We start from the raw sequence: 6,112 nt of genomic DNA, 5'->3' as shown, positions 1-6,112 counted from the left end.
TATTTCATGTTCCTTCAATCTATTTACGTATTTTTTTCAGCTTCAGATTGGCGTTGGGCATTGCTTAAAGAAGCATTAGAATCAGATAAAACCGGAAAAGTCAAAATAAAAATGCCACAACGAGTTGAATGCACTAGATGGAGTGCTCGAGGAGATGCTAATGAAGCTTTTGTACTTGGTTATAAATCAATCAGAGATACTTTATTAATAGATATATCTCAAAATACTAATTACGATACTAAAACTCGATGCGAAGCTTCAGGTCTTCATAAAAAAATGTGTCGTTTAGAAACTGGGATCATGGCGTCGCTTTGGAATGATATTCTTCAAAACTTGAATAAAACTAGCAGCATGATTCAAAATCCTAGAATACTGTTAAATACCGCAATTTCATGCATAAAATCATTAAAAGAATACGTCGCAGAAAAACGAGATAACTTTTCACACTATGAGGATTTAGGAAAAAAACTAACTGAAATAACGAAATATCAAAGCAATCGTATTCGAAAGAGAAATGTTCGTTTAAACTCTCCTAATGATCCTGAAACACCAGAAGTTGAATTTTCAGTGTCTGAATCAAGAAGACTAGAACCAGGAGAGTCAACTCGCGTGGTGGGGGTGAGTCAAAAAGCGTCACCCGCTGCTTACCCCCAATCCCTGTTGAGGACGATGCTCAATCTCACTGCGCAGCGTCCCCACCCTGTTGGGGACGATGCTCAGTAGTTCACTGAGCATCGTCCCAAAGTTTGCGCATGCGCGCATCGGTTGTGAGCTATAACCAAGAAGTTCTAGTCTTCTTGGTGGCTATAATCTTAACGTAACATTGTCACTTGCAAATAAAACAGAATTCGGAAATCCAATCAAGGAGTAAACAGCAGAAGAAAAAACAGAATGTAAGTTGTAAAAAGAAATTATACTGCACATGATGGTCATTAAATGAACGCTATAACTTGTTTATAGGCAAATCCTGTATTGTATACAACTTTTGGAACATGATTACAGTAATTTTTTTTTATTTACAGAATATTATTAACGTTTGAAGGAGTTTTAAAGGCATATTTTCGTTGTCGTTGGAATAAAATATATTGAAATATGTATGATTCAAAGGAAAGCGGTTTGTTTTTGCGTATAAAGGAAAACTCCAAGAATATTGAACTGCCAGGTACAGATTGGACTATGATCATACAAAATCATTGCATTGCATTCATTCGATCAGAAGATGACCTCACAACCTTCTTGATAGTTGTTCTCGACGTTAATATGAATGTAAAAGTTTATCATCGCAACGAGGAATTAACCTGGATGCAGTGGGATCAGCCAACTTCTGAAACCTATGTATCAAGAATGCTTGAAATTTTAAACAAAAGCATAATTTCTTTTTCGAAGTATAAAATTTAAAAAACTATTCTAAAAATTAATTGTTTTATAAGATTCGTTTGCTGAAATAAATGTAACTGTAATAAGCCCTCAATATTGTTGCGAAACAATTAATAATGAAATCGTATATAATCAAATTACATATGAAACGTGAAATCATTGGCGATAAGTACCGTGTGTTAATAGTGCCACATTTGTATCGGAATATTGCTGAAAACTTATAAAGTTTTAACACTCAATCAATTGTATAAACGTATGATTTTTTGGAAATATATATCATGGAATTAATAAATGCATAAATAATCAAACAGAAACAAGGTACGTTGACATGCGCAGTCACGAATTGAAACCGACTATGTAGAGCAACAGAGAGGATGAAGCGCAAGAGTGGGGGGTGTCGTTCGTTTCCACTTCTTGCCTCACCCCCACTACCGCTTTTACGCCGAGTTGACTCTCCTGGTTCTAGTCTTCTTGGTCTGAATCATTTCGTATCTCTCAATATCTTCCAATAATAGATACATTTATCAACGCTTTGAACCAAAGAATAGGAGCATACAAAGAAATTGAATCGAGATTTGGATTTTTATCTAAGCTTGATGAATTAAGTCATGCCGAAATTACCGAAAATTCTCAACGGTTAATAATTATTTATTCAAATGATTTAGATTCTGGTCTTGAAACAGAATTATTGCAATTTCGAAATTTTTGTTTAGATTTACTGAAATTCGACTTGAACATTAGTAAAGAACAAGCAATGTACTCACTGATTATTGACAAAGGAGTTCGCGAATCTTTTCCAAACGTTGAAATGGTCCTAAGAATATATTTAACATTAATGATATCTAACGTGACCGGTGAAAGATCATTTTCTAAATTATTCATCATTAAAAATGTGTTGCGAACATCTATGATTCAAGACCGCTTGAATTATTTAACAATCATGAGTACGGAACGAGATATATTGCGGGAGATAGATATTGAAAAAGTAATAAAGATTTTTGCAGAAAAAAAAGCACGGAAAGTTTTTTGTTAGTTTTATATATGTATATTGATTTGCTTTTTTGTTACGTAAATGTATTACGACTGATCTCAGTATTTTGTATTTTGTAAAAATAAAAATTAATTTTATTTAATTTTATTTCAATATTTTTAAGCTTTACTGTCATACCTTGATTCACGAAATTAATTAAAAGTATTTTCATATAACGTTATTTTATATGAATATTTTTTAAATCACTGAATTTTGCTCCCCTTATAAGGGGGCCCCCACACTATTTGTGCCCATGGTCCCCGACTGGTTAAATCTGGCGCTACTGACGACTCAACAGTATCAAAAGGCTCATATTTATTTTGTCAAAGCAATAGAAAAAGATCCGAATTGCGCTATTAATTATCTGCTATTGTGGAACTGTAATGTTAAGAGCATTGAGAAATACTTGAACAAAGCATTAAAATTGGATACATGCTCTGTTGCAAGCAAGATTATGTGTATTGGAATATTAAGAGTGATCGAAATAAAAAGGTATGTTTTCAATATAATCGTTTCTTCCAATTATTGTACGTTGGAATTTTTAAAAGGCACCATTTTTTCTTTCAGGGGGAACATAGAGGAAGCAATAAATTTATCTGGTAAGGCTTTAGCATTTTGTCATACATTCGAGGAACTGCTATACATGTACAGTATTGACCCTATACACGGTTGCGATGTAACGAGTCGATACGCACTTATTATTCGTTTCCTTCGATCATACTCTCGATTCATCGGTATACAAAATGCGGAGGAATACGACAGACATAGCGATGGACCATCCAAAGTGCTTTCTCCTGCAGCCGAGTCGGAGGTTGAGACAGCATGCCTTGTATGGAAGCGTTTTCTGTTGACTGCAAAAACGCACTTATTCGAAATTCACAATCCAAGAGGATTTTGAATTTCGGATAAATCTTGTATCTTACGATTATGAACGTCCATTTCTTGGATCCCAAAAATACCAAAATAATAGATTTTTAATTTCCTTTTTTTAACGTATTTGCTAATTGATAACTATAGTTATATACCATCAATATCTCAAAATATCGTTATCACTCAATCTTCGAACATCAATCTTCAGTAAATAATATATTGTGTGCAAATACTGCTGAACTTGACGAGATTTTGAAATGCACAGTTTATAGATTTATCTCTTAGAATTTCAATGAAATAACTTGAAGCGCTTTCCGTAATGGTATTATATGCCTATGAGTTTATCAAAAAGGTACTACTTTAATGATAAATGCAAGTACATTCTTTTGTTTTAGATTCCTGTGCAAAGAGCGCAAAAGTATAAGTACGAAGGAAATATATATTTCAAAACGAAAAAATATAACGAAACCATTGCCGAATACACTAAAGCAATCGACATTTGTCCCGAGGAGTATAAGGATGAGCTCGCGATTTATTATCAGAATAGAGCGGCTGCGTATGAGCAATTGGTAATAAGATGCTTGTAACATTCATAATAAGCTTGACATGAAAATTTGATTTCAATCGATTGTCGAAGTTGTTGGTGATACGTGTCACTGTGTACACAATTGTTGCAATTTTCGGAAAAAATGTAGTTCCGTAAAGGCAGATTGTACAAAAGCGTTAGAACTAAATCCAAAATATATTAAAGCTTTGCTTCGTCGGGCACGTGTATTGGAGCAACGGAGGATTTGGAAGCAGCCTTGAAGGATATGACTACCGCGTGTATTTACGAAGGGTTTTCTCATTCTATTTCCCGTGTAAAGGCAAAAGTAATCTTTGAAAAGCTTGGTGAGTTACATATTAATAGTACTTTGTATCAAGTAAAAGTTATTCACGGAAAATTGGAACAAGATTTGAAACATAACAGAAATTTAATTACTTGCAATGGAAATTATTTTTAGTGAAACAACATACTCATGAATATTGGGCAAGCAGAAAGTTACTTATGCTAATTAGTAAGTCTTCCGTCGAAATTTATATTATATCTTTTTCTCAAGATCCAGTGTTTTCTAAACTTCGATGTCCAGAAAATATTCCAGAGTAAGTATAGGCTGAAGACTGTTTTTGTATATGCGATTATTTACTTTTTAATGTGTTTCTTATTAGATTTATGAAAAAGCCACTACAAGCGTTAAAAGATAGGAAATACGATGACGTAGTACCATTGTGTACGGAAATTATTGAAAGTCCGGAATTTAATACATTGCCTTCAACTAAACTCAAGGTGTTATTATTACGAGCTACCTTTTATTCACTTTGGAGCAAATACGATTTTGCATTTCAAGACTTAGAATGTATACTGAAAATCGAATATGCATTCGATGAATGTAAAGATAAATGCCTTGTTAAAGACAGCGGCCTTACATGCAAAATTCATGGGTCCAGGCATGACCTTGATGAATTTTGACTTAGCCATTAGTATAAATCCGCATTGCAGCGATATTTACTATCAAAGAGGATTGGTATTAAGCACATTAACATTGAGCATATTTTTGTAGCATACATATAAATATACATATAAAATAATATAACATTTCGTAATTTCAGTTATATATGCACATAGGCAAACTAAACAAAGCTAAACACGATTTTGAAAAGGCTCTTGAATACAATTCAAACTTCAGCATGGCATGCATACAAAAATGCTACACAGATTATTGTATTGCGATGTTAAATAAAGATGTAAGATTAGTCGAAGCGGCTGTGAGAGCTTCCGAGAAAGTTTTAGAAAAATATACAAATCTCCCTGATTGTATATTTTGTTATCGATATTACTGTAGGGTATGTAAAACTACTTATAATTTTTTAAAGAAAGATAATTGAAATAACAAAGAGATGGGAGTGATAAATTATTACCATTTACATTTTGATTCATTGTTAAAATTTTCAATTAATTTTAGATGATGTCCGACGCTCGACAGTACCAAAAAGCTCATATTTATTTTACTAAAATAATAAAGAAACATCCGGAGAACACATCTATGTCTTCAGTTTATCTGCAGAGAGCCTTTTTGCAATTTAATTGGAGCGGTTATTTCGACGATAAAGCTGAGGTATACCTTAAGAAAACGATAGAATTGGATGAAAAGTGCAGTTCTGCATATGAAGGGTTAGGAATCATCGAAATAAAAAGGTACGTTTCCTATCGTTTTCATAATTATTGTACTTGAAAATTTTTTTAAATAACTTATCGTAGTCACATACATGACTTACGTAAAGAAAATTGTTTCGTTGAAAATATTCCGAATTCGAAGATTTTTAATGAAAATATTCTGGAATTCATTTTTTTAATTTAGGGGAAACATAGAAGAAGCAATAAGATTTTTTGACAAAGCGTTAGTGTGCTGTCGTATATTTAAGAAAGTGCTAAACCTATACTCCTTGAGAGACGCAGCAAAAATAGAACTTCACATCAAGAATCAATTTGGAGACAAGCATTTCGATTTTTTCGGTTATTTTGATACGCGGATATTCGTGTTTATGAATGAATCCGCTAAATGTTAAGTTACGATTTTATTTCATACTTTCATAGTTTAGTTTATCATCACAATAAAGATTTTACAAACAACGTCAACTGGTTTTTGGACTTGACTGGCTTCAAATCCTATAATTACGATTTGATGTTAAGATACCACCCAGATAGACAGATGTACATCAAATTTACTGCAACTTTACGTTATATTCGATCATCAAATATATATATATATATATATATATATATATGTGGCAGCC

General features: G+C 32.8%; 1 long non-coding RNA gene and 1 pseudogene across 1 annotated transcript; both read left to right on the top strand.

Moving 5' to 3' along the window:
• Positions 1-1,106: 1,106 nt before the first annotated feature.
• On the top strand, positions 1,107-1,471 carry LOC108759095 (uncharacterized). The gene is made up of 2 exons (XR_001939984.1): positions 1,107-1,162; positions 1,244-1,471. It is a non-coding gene; the product is annotated as an uncharacterized LOC108759095 (long non-coding RNA).
• A 1,189-nt stretch (positions 1,472-2,660) lies between these two features.
• On the top strand, positions 2,661-5,884 carry LOC108759094 (mitochondrial import receptor subunit TOM70-like; annotated as a pseudogene).
• The last annotated feature ends 228 nt before the right edge of the window (positions 5,885-6,112 follow it).

The sequence above is a fragment of the Trachymyrmex cornetzi genome, unplaced genomic scaffold, assembly GCF_001594075.2.
Source record: "Trachymyrmex cornetzi isolate Tcor2-1 unplaced genomic scaffold, Tcor1.1 scaffold167, whole genome shotgun sequence".
NCBI lineage: Eukaryota > Metazoa > Arthropoda > Insecta > Hymenoptera > Formicidae > Trachymyrmex > Trachymyrmex cornetzi.
This window is presented reverse-complemented; position numbering and strand designations above follow the sequence as displayed.